General features: G+C 35.4%; 1 long non-coding RNA gene across 2 annotated transcripts in view; it reads right to left on the bottom strand.

The window, feature by feature from the left end:
* Positions 1–666: 666 nt before the first annotated feature.
* Positions 667–21303, bottom strand: part of LOC140636245 (uncharacterized) — a 47127-nt gene continuing 26490 nt past the window's right edge. Inside the window, exon 4 of one of the 2 annotated variants that reach the window (XR_012033541.1) lies at positions 667–793. This is a non-coding gene — a long non-coding RNA (uncharacterized lncRNA). Of the gene's footprint in view, positions 794–891; positions 1074–21303 lie in introns of those variants that run through there. The other variant, XR_012033542.1, reaches the window with a different exon arrangement.

The raw sequence follows: 21303 nt of genomic DNA, 5'->3' as shown, positions 1-21303 counted from the left end.
AGACTGAAGTGGGGCTCCATCCCAGGCTCCATCCCAGGACCGTGACTTGAGCCATGGTAGACGCTTAACTGATGGATTTACTGAGGTGCCCCTATCCTGTGCTTCTTTATACAGAAATCCCACACTCAACTTGCAGGTTTCAGTTGAGGTATCCCCTTCCCCTGGAAACTTCCTCTGGGCTACCTGTCCCTGATGTGAAAAGAAGCTTCCTTTATACTCCATGGGCAATAGTGCTCAGCTCTATCAGAGCGTATCAACCCTGAACTCATCCTCACTTACCATTCATGGGCTTTTACTAGAACAAAGTCAAGTCCATTTTTAGCCTCCTGGTGTTTTGCAGTTACTTGTTCAAAATTAGTATTTAGGTTTTTTTCCTACTATGCTACTCTTATTGTTTAATTTTTTGAGACGGAGGGTACACACAGGCAAGGGTGGGGGTGATAGAGTAGAGAGAGAGGGAGAATCAGTAGGGAGCCTACTGTGGGACTTGATCCCAAGATCCTGAAATCATGACCTGAGCCAATGGCAGACTCTTAAGGGACTGCGCCACCCAGGTACCCCTCTGCTCTTATTGTTTTTAAGGATCCTTTCTTTAGCTGGTTAAAGTTGTAAATTAGAATAGAATCATGTTTAGGCAAAGGGAGAGAATAACAGAGTGTCTCTTACCTTTAAAATGCTCCTCAGTGGAAGAAACCGTCATCATCATTATTGATAACAAATACATTTATAAAGCACTGGCTACAACATTCGGGAAAAATGCTGAAGTTCAATCCATTTCAAATTTCCATATTTTCTACAGAAAAAAATTATCAAGAGAAAAGAAGGCAACCGGTTAACCTTAGGATGTTTAAATTTTTATTTATTTATTTATTTATGATAGAGAGAGAGAGAGAGAGAGAGAGGCAGAGACACAGGCAGAGGGAGAAGCAGGCTCCATGCACCGGGAGCCCGACGTGGGATTCGATCCTGGGTCTCCAGGATCGCGCCCTAGGCCAAAGGCAGACGCCAAACCGCTGTGCCACCCAGGGATCCCGCCTTAGGATGTTTACTATGTCCTTGAAGTCTTTATAAATCTTGAGAAAGCAAAAAAAAAAAAAAAACTCATGTTAATTATTTGGCTACAATTATAATAAATTATTTTTATATACTGTATGTATATTTTATTCTACATTTTTTTCTCTTGTAAATCAGAAATTCGGTGCTTTGAATCTATATCTTGGAAGTAGAAACATGGTTTATTATACAGATCATTAACCTACATGACATGTAGATTATTAATTAAATTTACGATTATATTTACCCTGTGATTATTGGGAAAGTAAGGTCTTGATCAGAAAAACAAATCCCCTTAAATTGCTTTGGTTATCACTAGGTAAATATGACTTTTACTTTAAATGAATAGAGCTTTCATAGGAAGGCACAACAACAGCAAATGAGCAATATACTAGTTGGTTTCTTTTACTGAATCATTTTTTATGTCTTTCAAACAGATTAAAGGCAACCAACATTTACTGAAAGGGTATTTTAAAAATAGGTAAACTAAAATTGGGTTGTAAAGAGAATTTTATGTCATGCTTAATGGGTCGAATAATGTCTCCCCCTTCCTCTCACTCCCCTCGAAAATCATGTCTACTTTAGAATATGACCTTATTTGGAAATGATATCTTTGCAGAGGTAATTAAGATGACATCATAATGGATTAGGGTAAACCATGACGGTGAAATGATGGCCATGTAATGATGGAGTCAGAGATTGAAGTTATACTTCTACAAGCCAAGGAAAGCCAGAGGCCACCAGAAGCTGGAAGGGACAAGGAAGGATTCTTCCCTAGAAACCTCTAAGGGAGCATGACCCTGCCAAGAACTTGATTTCAGATTTCCAGACTCCAGAATTAGGAGAATATATTTATTTTGTGTTAAGCCACCTGGTTTGTTTTAAGCCACCGCTTTGTTATGGCAGTCCTAGGAAACTAATATACCAAACCAAAGAGTTATGGAGACTTTGACTCTGAGATTGGAAATGCTGTTAGTGTGACTGGTTGTGCAAAATAAGTAAGTAAGCAATTAAGTCCATACATAAATAGGTAATAAATAAATACAGGTTATTTTAGAGAAAGCCTTAAGTGCCTGATCAAGTGGAAAGGAATGTCTTTCTGAATTCTAAGAGGCTAAACGGTGATGAGGTATTAAAAGAAGGCCACCATGGCTATCAAAGGAAAACATATCTTCAATCCAGAAAGTGAAATTCATCCGAGGACTAAATAGGAGCCATTTGGGCAACAGGACCAAAGTATAGCAAACAGAGAACACAGCACAGGACAGCTCTGTTACTTCTGTGTGTGTGCGATTCTGTGCTGTTTCATAATTCCAGTCTTATGCGCAGTGCAATACTAGCCTTTCATCTTCACAGGCCCTTCACCTCCTTGGCTAAATGTATTCTTAGGTACTTTCTTCTTTTTGATGCGATTGGAATTGAGATTATTCTTTTAACTCCTCCTTTGATAGTTTATTAATGTGTAGAAAGGTAACAAATTTTAGTATTACAAATTGTGTATCCTGAAACTTGGCTGAATTTATTAGCTCTTAAAACACTTATGCCATACATATCATATGTATATCCTACAAACTTCCTTTAATCATTTTATCAACTTTGGTTGTAAATGATACTTTGAATTATTTGTTTTCTAAGATTTATTACTTGCTCTTTCTATGGCCAAGTTAATATGAACACTTTGTGGGACACTTTGAAAATTAGCCCATTGGAATATTTTCTCTATTCTAGAGTGTCTTTGAGGAATATCTGTTACTGGGATCCCTGGGTGGCTCAGTGGTTTAGTGTCTGCCTTCAGCCCAGGGCATGATCCTGGAGTCCTGGGATCAAGTCCCACATCAGGCTCCCTGCATGGAGCCTGTTTCTCCCTCTGCCTGTGTCTCTGCCTCTCTCTCTTTCTCTCTCTCTCTCTCTCTTTGTGTGTCTCATGAATAAATAATAAAATAAAATAAAATAAAATAAAATAAAATAAAATAAAATAAATAAAAGGATTATCTGTTACTCCACCATATTTCCTTACCCTAGCCACTCCTCATCCCCAACAATGATTTGGTCTATTGCTTAATGATACACAATATGATTCAGAATATGCTTTTTAGCTCACCGATGTGGATCATGAGAAGGGAGCCACAGTGTTCGAGAGTAGGTAATGATGACTCCATTACAAGAGGGATTTAATAATGTATCCACCATAGACCATGTCTTGTTTTCACTATATCTTCAATGACTACCACATCTGGCCTATTTCATATAAGTTCTCAGTAAAGAAATGGGAGATAATTTTAGAGAAGAATTACAGGATTGACCTTTATAGAGTGAGGAATGATCTAGGTACTACTTAGAGTTTTTAAAAATATTACATATAGGGGCAGGTGTTTGAGCTCCTTGTCAAGATAATATCCTCATGGTATGTCTTAGCCCATTGGGCCATCAGATGTAGGTTTGGAAATGGTGCTGAGCTTTGCAGTTCTGCATGAAGTAGTTCTTTTTAACAATGGGGTCTAGGCTTGTTTTGAAAAACCTGTGGGGAAAAAGTTAAATACTATAAAGTTAGAGCAGAACTCAGTAGTTCCATACTTATCAGTAACTTGATAGGTTAACTCAAAGTTTCTTTTCAGGAACTTGACTGAGGCAGTTAGCTTGATTTTACAATAAATGGTAAATGGAAGGTGGCGACCCAAAAATTCAATATCTATGAGGGGACCTTGTCAGAAAGAGGTACAATGAATTAAATAAGATGAATTGAAAGTATCTCGCATGGCGGGTATTGTCTATTTTCATTAACATATTTTTTAGGGCTTTCCATAAAGCACATACTACACTGGGCACTGGGATACAAAGCCTTCGGGGATTTGCTGTTAAAGGAGGTGTGATGTGTGACAGAATTATAAACAGCAAATTTCACCGATGTAATCATTCATTCATCCATTCATGCATTTATGCCACAAATGCTCATTAACACTTTCTATGGGTCAGACATTTGTACCAGGCTTTGAGAGATGAAAAGACATGGTCCATGCCCTCAAGGAATTCATAGCTAGTAAACAAATAATTACAAGTGCTCTAGACAACTAAAAAGAAATGCAGCATGCCATCAAAATATTTAACATGTGAACAAACTTTATCTTGGTTACTGGGTAAGGTTACCTGGAAGAAGGGCTGCCTAAATTGAGACAGAAGGATACATAGGAATGAAATTTTAGGGAGAATGTCCAAGGCATAAAGAATATCATGCAAAAAGACCTGAGTTTAAAAAGTATAAACTTATTGAACTGAAATATATGCTATTTGACTTAACTATATATTTTTTAAAAGGAGAATGGTGAGAAAGGAGGCTAAGTGGGTAGGCAGGGGGGAAATCATACACGTTAAGAACTTGTTAAGAATATGTATGCTAACCTTTAATTCTTGAGATCTTAATTCTAAGAAGCAATGGGAAGCCATTACACCAAAGGACATAAAAAGATCAGATGTGCATTTTTCAAATGTCACTCAGGGGGCAGTGTATTGTCTGAGTTCGAGAGAGTCAGAAGTGGAAGTTGGATAATGAGTAATGGACGTAGGACAGTGTCCAGGAGGGAAATGTTGGTTTGAACAAGGGTAGTGGTCATAGGAAGGAACCAGATTATTTCAAAAGATATTTAAGAGTTGGAATTTAGAAGATTGGCAACAAAAGATGTGACAGATGAAAGAGAGAAAGACTTTAAAACAATTCTCAGCTGTCTGATGAACAATGGGTACCAGTTGTGCCACTCACTAAAAGAGGACATATTGAAGGAGAGGAGTTGATGGCCTGTCAAAATGCAGGTAAGACACAGGTCATGATATGAACAGGCTGCTCCAGGCCAATTGATGCAGCATCAATCTAAATTGCCTAGAGGTTCAGAGGTAAATCCTAATTTTCTACTTGTTGTGGAATTGAAGTCGTTTTTATTATTTAATTCCCATCCTTTTCTTCTGTGAAAGCATCTTTCTTCCATTTGGAAAATGTTGCCTTATCAACCCCTAAAGCTGCCATGTTTATACTGACCTCACTTCTCTGATCTAATAAAAAGCATATGGGATTTTTTTAATGTAGGACTAGTAAGCATGTAAGTCGATCCCACTCTGGTGGAGGTGGACATAGATGTGAACCCTGGAGCAGGCAGTCGGTTGCCATCTCCCTCCTGCAGAGGTAGATGGTTGGTGTGAGGGAGTGGGAAACAGGATGAGGAGATTACTATTCTCCCTGCAGAGGAGTAGCAGCTACTAGAGGAATCTAAAGGATTCAGTGAAGGTTCTAACATATTAGTTAGAAAGAATGTTAAAACTCAGAAACAGTTTATGGTCTGAAACGAAAGATACACCAAACTTTAGCCACGTTTCTGGAAGAAGCATGGTTAACATAAGAGCACTACATTGACTGGCATTACTTGTTTGTGCTCTCTGTTTCTTGATGTCTCCTTGATATGTCAAGAAAACGAGGAATTGTATTCCTCTTCTCTGCTAGTTGAGAAAATTTTTCTCACCCTGAAGCATTATTTCATGTAGATCCTGATTTTGGTTGTAACCTGACCCATAACTCTTGAATATAGAAATGATGCAATGCAACGTACATTGCAGCTTGGGGGACTATCTTATGCTGACAAAACCTCAAGTTCTACTCCAATATACATGCTTTTGGAGAAAGTTAAGTCTGCCTAAAAATAGTTAGGTAAACAGGAGAAAGAGCTACTGATTTACGTTGTTTGCTTTCAAGTCCTGGCAAATATACAGAGGCCACACATCTAGCAATGATCACAACTAACCATCTTTCCCACGTTTCAACCTGGTTTAGGAAAAGTGGTCTACTTTTTCCTCCTTATATATACAGATCATTCAAGATTCCCTTATATTGTCACTTTTAATAGTTTGGGCTACCCCTGGGGTTCAAGCCGTGCTGGGAAGTTATCTGCTTTAGAAAATTAGTGATTATTGAACTCAGTCTAGATCTCAGCTAACTTTTATCCAAGAGTAGTAACAAAAATCACTGGTTCTATTCAACACCGGTATTTATTTGGGCAGCAATGTTAATTGAAAATGAGATGTTCTCTAAGTTAAAATACATCAGATTTTAGAGACTTGGTCTGAAAAAAGAATGTGAAATCATTATTTTGTTTTCAATATTGATTGTATGTTAAAATAACATTTTAGATATATTGGGTTAAGTCAAATGTATTATTAACTCTATACCTATTTTGTTTTTACTGTTTTTCTTTTCTTTCTTTTTTTAAGATTTTATTTATATGTTCATGAGAGAGACAGAGAGGGGCAGAGACATAGGCAGAGGGAGAAGCAGGCTCTCTGAGGACTCCCTCCTAGGACCCCTGGATCATGACCTGAGCCAAAGGCAGACTCTCAACCACTGAGTCACCAAAGCATCCCTGTTTTACTGTTTCTAATATAACTACTAGAAAGTTTAAAATCTGTGTCTTAAATTTATGTATCACATTATATTTCTTATTAGGCTGTGTAATCAAGTGGCTTTTAGCAAGGGATTAAGTGAAATCATCCACAGATTTTTAAGTATGTGTTGTGGGAAGGGGAGTCATGGCAAGACTTGTTTTTTTTTTTTTTTTTTTTTTTTAGAAATTTAGTGATAGAAGCATAATTTGGATAAGGAAAAGAACAGAAACAAAGAAATCAATTAGTCAAGTTTTGTAAGAATCCAAACGAGAGGTGACAGGAAACTAAACTGCATTGGTGGCCTGAAAGAAAGAGAATGGATTTCGGATGTATTTTAGGTATAGGATTGGGAGCAGTTGGCATTGAGCCAAATGTTTTGATTAAGGAAATTTGGAGAATTGAGAATGTTACCTCCAGTGCCTGAATAGATGCAGTAATATGATAATAGCTTTAACAGAGAGACAAAAGACAAAAAACAAATTTCTTCTATCCCCAAAGGGAACAAAGGAACCGATTTGAGAGTGTTAATGGCAATTAGTCAACTAAAAACCAACTGTCCTACAATAGTTTCAAGTAGTTCACCCCAATTTAGAATCCTAAATGGAGTGAAAACATTTAGCACACCATATAATGAGTTTCTTCTTCCCAGAAAAAGTTTCTGGGAAGAAATTTGTAAAGCAGAAAATCTTCCCTAAAGCAAAGTTTTTTTTTTTTTTTCTCTTTTCTTCTTTTTTTCTTCTTTTTTCATAAAGAAATAACATAAGTGTGATATATAAACTAACTATAATTATATTATTATTGGAACCATAATGGAACCATACAGACCTGTAATATAAACAAGTTAAACTCTCACTATGAGTAAGTTAGAAAGGGGAAATAAATAATATGTTCAAAAATGGCTACTCCTTGAAATTAAAAATTTGAATAATCTCAAGTAATCGTAACAGAATAATTAATTTTATACTTTATATTTCCACATATTACTATGCTGATAGGTTGGAACAAATACTATGTTGAATCCTAAACTGTAATATTGAAAGAAATATTAATCACCTCTTTCATTTATTTAACCAATATTTGTTCTATATGTACTGAACATTTGAAATACCATTGTGTGTTGAGCAGACTTATTTGTCTCATGCAGTTTTTAGTTTAAGCTTGAGAGGAAATCTGTATTTATAGTATGTTTTATAAGTGCAATAATGAAGTTGATGTTGTTATACGTGCACTTAAAAGAGATATGTAATCCAGAGTTGGAGAGTGTCTAGAAAACCACAAAGTCCTTTCTACAGAAAACAACATCTATATTGAGAATCAAAGGAATAGGATTAAGCTTGTTAAAGTTGGCTAGTTACAGGTGGAGTAGAATGAGGACAATGTGCAAAGGTCATGAAGAGAGAATGAGATACATCCTGGATTCAGGAAATAGGTGATTTTTTTGAAGCATTGAGTGATAATGTTGGGTTGTCATTCACTTAAGCTGGTATAAATAGGAATCACATTAGAAAGGGTTTTCCAAATCCTAATAAGAGTGTGCCTTTTTAGCCAAAGTCTTCTATTTTCATATTTTGCATTTGGTACTGTTTATTTTTAAAATATGTATTACCTTTTTAATCACTGTCTGGTAAGTTAAAAGTATACAATTTCCAAATAATAGAGTATTATGCAGCTGTTTAATAAAACAATAATATAAATCTCCATGTATTACATTGGATAGATGTCTGGACCTATTTTTTTTTTCAGATTTATTTATTTATTTAAGAGAGAGAGCATGCAAGAGTGGGTAGGAGGGGCAGAGGGAGAGAGAGAGAGAATCCCAAGTGGACTTCCAGCTGAGTGTGGAACACCTCCTCTTCCCCCTACCCTCCGACACAAGGCAGGGCTCAATTTCACCACCCTGAGATCACAATTTGAGCTGAAACCAATAGTAGGATGCTTAAATGAGTATGCCATCCAGGCACCCCTGACCTTATTTTTATAAAATAAATTATACTTCTGTATTCAGAGAAAATTTCAGGAAACAAACTATTTCCAGGGAGTGGAATGACCACCTGTGGGGAGTGTATTTGGATGGTTTTGTTGAAGGAATATATATAATCTATAGTGATTAGGAGAGAATAGAAAAGAGCAAAAATATATATCAATCCTATAATACACAAGAAAGAAGAAATATAAATTAAAATGCTTTAAAATATGGTAAAATCCTATATATTATTGTCTTTTATGAAATATCAATGGGTTAAAAAACCCAGTGAAGGCAAAATTGGAAAAAAATTAGAATAGACTTGAAAAATCCAGCTAGCAGGTGTTATAGGTGATACACATAAAAAACAAAAGTAAAGGGATCCCTGGGTGGCGCAGCGGTTTGGCGCCTGCCTTTGGCCCAGGGCGCGATCCTGGAGACCCGGGATCGAATCCCACATCGGGCTCCCAGTGCATGGAGCCTGCTTCTCCCTCTGCCTCTGTCTCTGCCTCTCTTTCTCTCTCTGTGACTATCATAACTAAATAAAAATTAAAAAAAAAAAACAAAAGTAAAAAGAAAGAATGTGAAAAAGAAATTTTGGATAGACCTCTAACAAATAAGAAATTTGAATTAGTAACCTATAAAACTTCCATAAAAAAAACTTCATTGGTGAAATCTACAAATACTTGCAGAACACTTAATTCCAACCCTTCATAAATTCTTCCAAAAAATAGAGAAAATACATTCCACCTCATTCTATGAGGCCAGTATTATTCTTTTTTTTTTTTTTTTTTTTTTTTTTTTTTTTTTTTTAAATATTTTATTTATTTATTTAGGATAGTCACAGAGAGAGAGAGAGAGAGAGGCAGGCAGAGACACAGGCAGAGGGAGAAGCAGGCTCCATGCACCGGGAGCCTGACGTGGGATTCGATCCCGGGTCTCCAGGATCGCGCCCTGGGCCAAAGGCAGGCGCCAAACCGCTGCGCCACCCAGGGATCCCCCAGTATTATTCTTTATCAAAACCAGATAAAGATATCACATGAAAATAAAACTATACAACTCTACCCCTTATAAATAAATATGCAAAAATTCTTGACACTATACTAGCGTACTGTGTCCAGTAACATATAAAAGAATTATATACCATGACCAAGTAGAATTTATGCCAAGAATGCAAGTTTTGTTTAACATCCAAAAATTGATCAATATAATACACCATATCAATAGAATAAAGGACAGAAACCACATGATCTTTTCAATAAACAGAAAAATTAGTTTACAAAATTGGACACTTTAATGATAAAAAGATTTAAAGAACTAGGGATTAATCAATCTGATAAAGGGCATCTATGTAAAACCTACAGCTTACATCATACTCATTGGTAAAAGAATGATTGCTTTCCCCCTACAATCAGGAAAGAAATACAATCAATTAATCAATTAATCAATCAATCAATAAAGGTGTCTGTAATCATCACTGGAGTTTTTGCCAAAGCAGATAGATAAAGAAAGTAATAAAAACACATTCATACTGGAAAAGAACTAAAATAATCTTTATTTGCAGATAATATGATATTGTATACAGAAAATCCTAAGGTATCCTCAAATTAAGTATCAGAACAAATGACAACAAGATTGCATTATGCAAGATAATTATATAAAAATCTACAGAATGGGAGAGGATATTTGCATATCATATTTCTGATAAGGGACTTAGATCCAGAATATATACAGAACCCCTGCATCTCAACAATAAAAACACAAATAACCCAACTCAGAAATAGGCAAAGTATGTAGATAGATGTTTCTCCAAAAAAAAAATAACAAATGGCCAATAAGCACATGGAAAGATGATTAACATCATCAGTCACTTGGGAAATGAAAATCAAAACTGCAATGAGGTACCATTGCAATCCCACTAAGGTAACTATGTTTTTTTTTTTTTTTTTTTAAAGGCAGATAGTAACAGGTGTTGACAAAGATGTGGATAAATTGGAACCCCCATATGTGACTGATGCAAATATTAAATGAAGCAACTGTTTTGGGAAACAACTTGGCAGTTTCTCAAATTTTTAAACACAGAGTTACCATATAACCCAGCAATCTACTTCCAAATATATTCCTAAAAAATGAAAAAAATTCCTAAAAAAATGAAAGTGTGTGAAATATGTACACACAAAAATTCATACACGAATGTTCATAATGCAGTGTTATTCATAATGGCCTAGATGTGGGAATAAACAAAGTGTCCATTTGGTCACGAATGAACAAAAATAGTCAATATCAATGCAATTAAATATTACTTGGCAAGAAAAAAATGAAGTACTGATAAATGCTAAAACATGAACAAATCTTTAAATCTTTTTTTTTTTTTTTAAGATTTTTATTTATTCATGAGAGACATACAGAGAGAGGTAGAGACATAGGCAGAGAGAAAATTAGGCTGCCTGCCATGAGTCCAATGCAGGACTTAGTCCCAGGATCCTGGAGTCACAACTGAGCCAAAGGCAGACACTCAACCACTGAGCCACCCAGGTACCCCTTTAAACATTTTGCTAGGTGAGAGATGCCAGAGATGCCACAAAAGACTACATATTCTATTATTCCATTTATACGAACTGTCCAGAACAGGCAAATGCACAGAAAAGAAAGTAGATAAGTAGTTGTCTAGAGCTAGAAAAGGGGGTAACAGGAGCATCTATATGACCTATATCTATATTGGTTGATGGAAATGCTCCTGTGTGTAGAGAAATTCCTAAAGCCATTATTTCAAGATTTGTTGCTAGCTGCAAATTCTATTTTTTTCTTTACCTCAGAATGACTTGCTTTCCCCATCATTCATGACACATAGTTTTCTTTTTTTTTTAAGATTAAAAAAATATTTATGAGAGAGAGAAAGAGGCAGAGACACAGGCAGAGGGAGAAGCAGGCTCCATGCAGGGAGCTGACGTGGGACTCGATCCTGGGTCTCCAGGATCACGCCCTGGGCTGAAGGCGGTGCTAAACCGCTGAGCCACCTGAGCTACCCGACAGGTAGTTTTCATTGGATATAGGATTCTGTATTTATACATTGATAATTCTTTTCTTTCAGCACTTGAAAAATATCATGCCACCTTCTTTTGGTCTCTACGGTTTCTGGTGAGAAATCCACTGTTGTTTAAACAATGCCACTCCTGCCCTCTTTCCCACCCATATAGGTAAAGTGTCATTTCTCTCACTCTTTTCAAGATTTTATTTTTCTTTGTCTTTACTTTTAGAAGTTTGACTATGATGTGTTTTGGTTTGGAGTTTTTGAATTATCTTGTTTGGGATTCAGTTGACTTCTTCAATCTGTATGTTTATCTTTTGCCAAATTTGGGTAGCTTTCAGCACTATATGCTAACTATACTTACCATTATATTTTAAAGTGAAGGATAACTTCTAGTCTCTTAATAGTGGAAAGTGAGGTACAGATTTTCACTATAAGCTTTCTGATTTAACTTAATGCTGGAAGTTCTAGCCAGTGAAATAAGCAATAAGCAAGTAAAAGGTTTATGAAGCTGAAAGATCGAAATAAAATTAACTGTCCCTCTTTGGAGATGGCATGATTGATGATCATCTTTGTAGAGATTCTTAAGTAATATACAAAACAAAAGAATGACAAAGCAAAAATCCATCCTAGAACAAATAAATGAATTCAGCAAGGATGTAGGGTACAAGACAAACATACAAGAATCAAATGTATTTCAATAGACTAACAATGAGCATATGAATAACCAGATTAAAAATACAATGCCATTGACAGTTGCTTAAATAGGATGAAGCGCATATAAATCTAACAATACATGTACAAGAGTTATATGTTGAAAACAAAAAACCAATGCTGGTGAAGGAAACCAAAGAATATTTAAACAAATGGAGAAGCATACTATATTCACAAATTGGAAGACTCAGCATGGGAAAGATATCAATCATCCCTAAATTGATACACTGCTTTCATGCAATTCTTAGAAAAATTCCAGTGTGATTTGTGTGTGTGTATAGATATAGACAAGTTTCCTCTAAACTTTATATGGAAAGGTAAAGAAACTAGATTAGCTAAAATAATTTTGAAAAAAAATAGTGAAAGGAATTAGTCTTCCTGATAGCAATACTTGCTATACAGCCACTGTAATCAAGACTGTAGTATCGGCTGAGGGATAGACAAATCTATCAGTAAGAATAGAGTAGATATCTTGTGTTTTGTTTTTTTTTTTTAGATTTTATTCATTTATTCATGAGAGAGAGAGAGAGAGGCAGAGACATAGGCAGAGAGAGAAAAGCAGGCTCCATGCAGGGAGCCCGATGTGAGACTCGATCCTGAGACTTCAGTATCACTCCCTGGGCCAAAGACAGGCACCAAACCACTGAGCCACCCAGGGATCCCCAGAGTAGATATCTTGTGATAGATCTACACAAATATGAGCAAGTGATTTTTAACACAGGTGCAAAGGCAGTTCAACAGAGGAAAGGTAACCTTTCCACAAGTAATGCTGGAATAATTAGATACCTATAGGCAATACATTCATACATATATCTTAATTTAAACCTCATACCATATATAAAGTTACCTGAAATGGTTCCAAATTCTTCACATCTTCACAACACTTTTAATTTTTATTTTTTAAAGTAACAGCCATCCTAAAGACATCTTGTATGGTTTTGATTTGTATTTCCCTGATGCTTAGTGAGGTTGAGAATATTTTTATATAACTATCAGCCAAATGTATGTCTTCTTTGGAGAAATGTCTATTTGAGTCTTTTGCCTAGTATTTTTTTAAAGATTTATTTATCTACTTGAGAGGCAGAGACAAAGAGCATGAGCATATGGAGTGGGGGTGGGCGGAGGGGCAGGGGAAAGGGAGAGAGAAACTTAAGTAGGCTCTGCATGGCACAGATCCTGCCCTGGGGCTCCATCTCATGACCCTGAGATCAGGACCTGAGCTGAAACCAAGTCAGACAATTAACTGACTGAGCCATTCAGACACCCTCTTTGCCCAGTGTTTTAATCAGTTTATTAGGTTGTAGGAGTTCCTTAGTTGTTTTGGAATTAACTCCTTATCAGATAGTTTACAAATAATTTCTCCTATTGTGCTGGTTGCCTTTTACTCTATTGGTTATTTCTTTTGCTGTGCAGGTGCTTTTCAGTTCGATGTAGCCCTTTTCAGTTCAATTTTGCTTTTCTTGCTTGTGCTTTTGGTATTCTATTAGTATGCCAGTTTTATGTATACTTATAAAGTGATCAACTGGCAAAAACTAAAGTATTTTTTTCCCTCCATTTTTCTGCTCTCCAGCTTCTAACAAGTCTACCAGGCATGGTGAGGGGGACAAAAAAGTTTCAACAGGGATGATGTCAGGGTGAGGGGGAGCAGAGGGAGTCTACCAGGATAATCAGCCAGGACTATTAAGAAAATCTGCAATTTTTAATTTCTTTATCATTCTTGCTTTTTGCTGCACGTTCTACTCAGCTTACTGATCACTGAAGTAAACTGGGCAAGGTTTTAGTATTTAATGGGTTGTCATTAAAAGTTTTTGTGATAAAGCTAATTTTTAAGGAATCATTAAGAAAATGATTTCAAATTATTCACATGTTGAATATATATATATAAGTCCATGAGTCTTAAATGGGATGATCTGCATATGGGATGTATTTATCAATCATTACTCTAGTTTTAGATATTGTTTACAGAGTAACTTTTCCTCTATCTGACTGCCAGGTAAAATTTTGTACAAATATCCTGACATGTTGGGTCATACTGTGCATTGGTTTACTGCGTCTGCCGTGATGAATGCCACAGACTGGGTGGCTTACACAATAGAAAATTATTTCTTCATATTTCTGGAGGCTGCAAGTCCCAGATTAAGATGTCTACAGTTTTTGTTTGTTTGTTTTATTCTGAGGCCTCTCCTTGGCTTGTAGATGGCCATCTTTTCCAGTGTCTTCACATGATTGTCTCTGTGCATACATGTGTCTGGGATCTCTTTCTGTATGTCCTCTTCCCTTATTTTTATAAGAACACTAGTTGCGTTGAATTAGAGCCTGCCTTAATGGCCTCCTTTTAACTAAATAATCTATTTATAGGCCCTGCCTTCAAATATAATCACATTATGAGTGCTAAGAGTTAGAATTTTAACATGTAAATTTGGAGGGACACATTCAGCTCCTAACTCTCACATGCTCTGATACCTTCAGCTACTTGTCATAAGAAACACTGATTCAGTTTAGTAAAATTATTCTGGGTTTATGGTAATGATAACATTTTCAAAATGAATCTGAAATCCAAGTATTACTTCTTCCTACAATTAGGGCTATAAGTGGCCTGGCTTCTGAGTGTAAGAAAAGCTGGGTATCAGGTCTGCTTCTTACTTTTCACTTTTCCCATCTTGAGTCCTACCTTTCTTCTAGATCTTCCTAAATTCAGCTTGTGATTTTCTCCAGGATTATACTCAATATTTATATTCTCAAGGATGAATCAGGTACCAAGTCATGTGTCTCTAAAATTTCAAGACACACATATGATGCTCTCTGAACGATCTTTTAAAAGCCCACCTCTTGACTTGAGATAAGAATGCACTCCACACAGCCTTGTCCATTGGAGATGTTTTTCAGAATCACAGCACACTAATAGCTTATTTATTTATTTATTTATTTATTTATTTATTTATTTATTTCTAAATTTCAATTTCAGATAGTTAACATATAGTGCAATACTGGTTTCTAGAGTAGAATTTAGTGATGCATCACTTACATACAACACCCAGTGCTCATCATAACAAGTGTACTCCTTAATACCTTTCACTCATCTAGACCACTCCCTCTGTCCTCCCTCATCAACCTTCAGTTTTGTTGTCTATCATTAAGCATCTGTTATGACTTGTTTCCCTCTTTTTTTTTCTTTTCCTCCTCAGATATTCATCTGTTTTCTTTCTCAAATTCCATCTATGAGTGAGAGCATATGATATTTTTCTTTTTTCTGGCTGACTTATTTCACTTAGCATAACACAGTCTAGCTCTGTCCATGTCATTGCAAATGGTAAGATTCCATTCTTTTTTGATGGCTGAATAATATTCCATAACACTCACATACACACACACACACACACACACACACCACATCTTCTTTATCCATTCATCAGTAGATGGACATTTGGGATCTCTCCATAGTTTAGTTATTGTTGATAATGTTGCTATAAACATCAGGGTGCATATATTCCTTTGAATCTGTATTTTTGTATCTTTTGGGTAAATACTTAGTAGTGCAATTGCTGGATCATAGGGTAGTTCTATTTTTAACATTCTGAGGAACTTCTATACTGTTTTCCAGAGTGACTACAGTATTTTGCATTCCTACCAACTGTATGAGAGGGTTCCCCTTTCTCTGCATCCTCACCAACATCTGTTGTTTCCTGTGTTGTTAATTTAGTCATCCTAATGGGTGTGAGATGCTATCTCTTTGTGGTTTAAATTTGTATTCCCCAGATGATGAGTGATGCTGAGCATCTTTTCATGTGACTGTTAGCCATCTGGATGTATTCTTTGAAAAAAGTGTTTACTCATGTCTTCTTCCTATTTCTTAACTGGGTTATTTGTTTTTTGGGTATTGAGTTTGATAAGTTCTTTGTAGAATTTGGATACTAATCCTTATCAGATATGTCATTTGCAAATATGTTCTCCCATTCCACAGGCTGCCTTTAGTTTTGTTGGTTGTTTATTGTGCAGAAGCTTTTTTATCTTGATGAAGTTGCAATAGTTCATTTTTGCTTTTGTATCCTTTACCTCCTGAGATGTATGTAGTAAGAAGTTGTCACAGTGAGGTCAAAGAGGTTGCTACCTGTGTTCTCCTCCTGTGTTTTGATGGATTCTTGTCTCACATTAAGGTCTTTCATCCACTTTGAATTTATTTTTGTGTGTGGTATAAGAAAGTGGTCCAGTGTCATTCTTCTGCATGTGGTTGTCCAGTTTTCCCAACACCATTTGTTGAAGAGACTGTCTTTTTTCCATTGAGTAGTCTTTCCTCTTTATCAAAGATTAGTTAATCACATTGTAGGTCCATTTTGGGGTTCTCTCTTCTGTTTTTGTGCCAGACCTTAAATACATGGAGGTTAAAGGATATCCTACTAAAGAATGAATGGTCAACTAGGATATTAAATATGAATTAAAAAAATACATGGGAGCAAATGAAAATGAAAGCACAACAGCTCAAAACCTTTGAGATACAGCAAAAGCAGTCCTAAGAGAGAAGTATATTGAAGTACAGGAATACCTCAAGAGGCAAGAAAAGTCTCAAATACCTGAATGAGCTAGAAAGGGAATAGCAAAACCTAAAGCCAGTAGAAGAAGGGAAATAATACAGTTAGGGCAGAAATAAATGATACAGAAACAAAGTTAGAGCAGAAATAAATGATACAGAAACAACAACAAAAATAGTAGATCAGATTAATGAGACTAAGCTGATGTTTGAAAGAATTAATAAAATTGATAAACCTCTAGCCATACATATCAAAAAGAAAAGAAAAAAGACCCAAGTAGATAAAATCATGAATGAAAGAGGAGAGATCCTAAGTAACACCACAGAAATACAATGATAAAATAATACTATGAAAAATTGTATGCCTACAAACTGGGCAACATGGAAGAAATTGACAAATTCCTAGAAACTTACAAACTACCAAAGCTGAAATAGGAAGAAATAGAAAACTTGATCAGACCCATAGTCAGCAAAGCAAAGCAATTGAGTCAATAATCAAAAATCTCCCAACAAAAGTCCAGGGCCAGATGGCTTTCCAGGGGAATTTTATCAAACATTTAAGAAAGAACTAATATGTATTCTTTTCAAACTGTTCCAAAAAATAAAAATGGAAGGAAAACTCCCAAACTCATTCTATATAGCCAGCATTACCTTGATTCCAAAACCAGAAAAAGACTTCACTGAATAAGAGAATTACAGGCCAATATTCCTGATGAACATGGATGCAAAAATCCGCAATAAAATACTAGCAAATCAAATTCAATAGTACGTTAAAAGAATTATTCACCACAATCAGGTGGGATTTATTCCTGGGCTACAGAGCTGGTTCAATATTCACAAATCAATGAATGTGATACACCACATTAATAAAAGAAAGGACAAGACCATATGATCCTCTCAATGGATGCAGAAAAAGCATTTGACAAAATACAGCATCCTTTCTTGATAAAAACCCTCAATGAAGTAGGGATAGATGAAATATACCTCAACATCACAAAGGCCATATAAAAAACACCCATAGCTAATATCCTCAATTGGGAAAAACTGAGAGCCTTTGCCCTACAGTCAGGAACAAAACAAAGATACCCATTCTCACCATTACTATTTAAAATAGTACTGGAAGTTCTAGCCTAAGCAATCAGACAACAAAAAGAAATAAAAAGCATCCAAATTGGCAAGGAAAAAGTCAAACTTTCACTCTTTGCAGATGAATGATACTCTACGTAGAAAACCCAAAAGACTCCATCAAAAAAAAATTGCTAGAACTCACACAGGAATTCAGAAAACTCACAGGATACAAAATCAATGTGAAGAAATATCTTGCATTTCTATACACCAATAAAGAAACAACAGAAAGAGAAATCAAGGAATTGATCCCATTTGCAATTGCACCAAGAACAGTATGATACTAAGAGATAAATCTAACTAATGAAGTAAAAAGTCTATACTCTGAAAACTATAGAATACTTATAAAAGAAATTGAAGACAAAAAGAAATGGAAAAGCATTCCATGCTCATGTACTGGATGAGCAAACATTGTTGAAATGTTTATTGTACCCAAAGCAATCTACACATTTAATGCAATCTCCATCATAACACACCAACATCTTTCACAGAGCTAAAGCAAACAATCCTAAAGTAGCTGAAGCAATTCTGAAAAAAACAAGCTAAAGCAAAACAAAACTGGGGGCATCGCAATTTTGGATTTCAAGCTGTGTTACAAAGCTGTAGTCATCAAGACTGTATGGTACTAGTAACTCTTTATAAAGATCTCCAAATGTCCAGTCCCTCTCAATCTTTCCAGCCTCCTTTATAGACTAAAAGTGGTAGTCAGCCAAGAGAAAAAAACCCCAAATATTCTGACTTCTACTTTTTTACCTCCTATATAGTAATGTCACACCTCAAATTAGAATGTGGCATCTTTTATCTTGTAATTGAAACATTAAAAATTTCATTTTAAATATTTTGCTTCATAAGGCATTATAATGCCATAGCATTTGTGAAATTTTCCAAAATAAATTTCTTTAAAAGAATAAAATAAATAGGCTATACCCCTTTCACTTCCATATAATCATATGCCTAAGACAAATTTATAAATAATAAAATTAATATGTCATAATTTAAAGTCATGGGAAAATTATTGGTTAAAATGGAACTAAAAGTCTCAAAAAACATAATTCTTGAAACAAATTTCTGAAAAAAAACTTAAGAAAGATGGAGATTGGAGTACCTGTGGGGGCTCAGTCAGTTAAGCATCTGCCCTCAGCTTGCGTCACGATCTCAGGGTCCTGGGATCAAGCCCCATATTGGGCTCCCTGCCCAGCAGGAAGTATGCTTCACCCTCTCTTTGCCCATGCTGTCTCTCTCTGTCTCTTTCAAATAAATAAATAAATAAATAAAATCTTAAAAAAAAAAAAAGAAAGATGGAGATTGCCACAAACTTACTAATGAGCGCAAAGATTTTACCTCTTCTAAGTAATTTAACAATAGTAAGCATCATGGAAGTAATTGGAATCTTAGCTCATGAATAAAATGATGCTTTGATACTCAGTCTCCCTCTGAGGTAAGTTTAGAAAATTTTCATATTTAGAATGTAAATTAGCAGTTTCCAGGACCCATACCAGTGGAAGGAGAAGCCATGGTCTTGCTCACTTTTTTTTTTTTTTTTTTACTGAAGACTTTGTGTGTCTATAGAGTGGATTTTGAAATGCACAGATGGTTAAATGATTGGAAGTGTTCTCCTTTATTTGGCAAATACCATTCAAATTCAAACTCAAAATGACACCAAAAAATGATAAATGACAATCTGGCAACCTTAGATATTTGTTGTATACTCTTGTCATCAAAGAAAATGCAAGAGAGAGAGAATTCATTTAATTACTCATTCACTTACTTTACACGAAAGCTACTAAGCACCCATTACATGCAAGGCAGGGTTGAGACACTATAGTGATACCCAGGAACATATTTAGATCTCGGTTATAAAGTAGCATGTAAAAGACAGATAGCTTGTCAGGCATTTGTCATCAATTTTCTCATTTAATTCTTCTTTTTTTTTTTATATCTTCACATCAGTCATCTAGAGTCACCTATACCATTCATTCCTAGGTTAGTGTTGTTTTGGATTCTAACCAAGCAATTCCATATTTAGAATTCAGTGGTGGTGGTGGTGGAGATGGGTAACAAGAGTTATCATTATTACTATAAAGCTGTTATTTGAGACATCAACGAAAAAACTGTAGGCATCTCCATGTTCACTGAGCCATAAATTCCCTTCCTATTTGCAATGTTTGCTTTACTCTGATAACTGGACCTGTCTTGGTCTCCTGCTCATATTCCAGCCTCCTGTGTACATAGAGTTTACTTTTAGGAGTTTACACTCAGGTGGAAGAAAGAGTCATATCTTCGAAAATAAATTGAAAAGATTTAAAGATAGAAAGGTAGATGATAGATGATAGGTAGAAAGAAAGAAAGATAAATAATAGATAAATTACACGAGTTGTTTATATATTGCTCCATTGAACAAGAGGGAACTGTCTTGAATTTGTCAATACTATAATCTTTATGGTTGCTGCTGTGATTTTTTTCTAAGGAGAAAAGGAAATAAAACTGCTAAAAAAGAGTGTGCTCTAGGCAACATGGAAAAATGTAAAGCATTTTATGATTAAATTACTGAATATTTTCTACCTAATTTCAGAATTCTATAGGGGCCTTGGAACATATATTTAAAAGGTGTGTGAGGGACACTATTCATTAAAAAAACAGGAAAAAGTAGTGGAAACTTTATTAAAAATTGACTAATAGGCACTTTAGATAATTGAAATGACAGCTTGTTTTGACAGCTGCAAGCAAAACTCCACTTGTTCAAAACAGTGAGTGTAAATCTTTTTAATTTCCAGAAAGAAAAATGATGTACAGGTTTAACTTAATTCAGTCAGCTCATAAAGTGTAATAATAAAAGGTAACTCTTCACCTGACTAGTGAAATTCTGGTAATTGGAGGTCCTGCCAATCACTGAACAGTGGGGTTGGATGTGAAGACCTTTGAAGACCCCCAAGTGGAAGAGTTAATTTCCTCCAAGATCCTCAAGGAAACGGAAATCAACCCAGGAGCAACCAAATATCCCCAGTATAACCTTTTAAAATACCACTTAGTATCAAATTTGGAGAACATGAAACACTTCCAGAAGTGTTTTGTCATCCAAATCTCCTAACAAATAGAAAGAAGTGGAGACACATTCATCATCTATGCCATGGCCCCCATAGGTATTTAGTAATTATTTTCTAAATGCTAAGGAATGAAATTTAAAAAAAAATGACAGGTAAGTTTCCTAATCAACAAAACAAGTCAAAGCTCAGGTCAAGAATAACCCATGTAACATTAAAGTGCACCAGTTTTCCTTAATTAGGACATGGCTACTTGATTTTATTACATTTATACCCATAAAGGAAATAAAAAAGGCAAATGAAGAACTTGATGATTCAAATCATGGCTTTTAAAACTCACTTTGTGTCTGATTAGAAAAGGAAAAATGAAGTTTAGCTTTCCAGCCTCAGGATTTGAATTATATGCTCTTTGAATATTTTTCTTTTCTTTTCT

The sequence above is a fragment of the Canis lupus genome, chromosome 7, assembly GCF_048164855.1.
Source record: "Canis lupus baileyi chromosome 7, mCanLup2.hap1, whole genome shotgun sequence".
Taxonomy (NCBI): Eukaryota; Metazoa; Chordata; class Mammalia; order Carnivora; family Canidae; genus Canis; species Canis lupus.
This window is presented reverse-complemented; position numbering and strand designations above follow the sequence as displayed.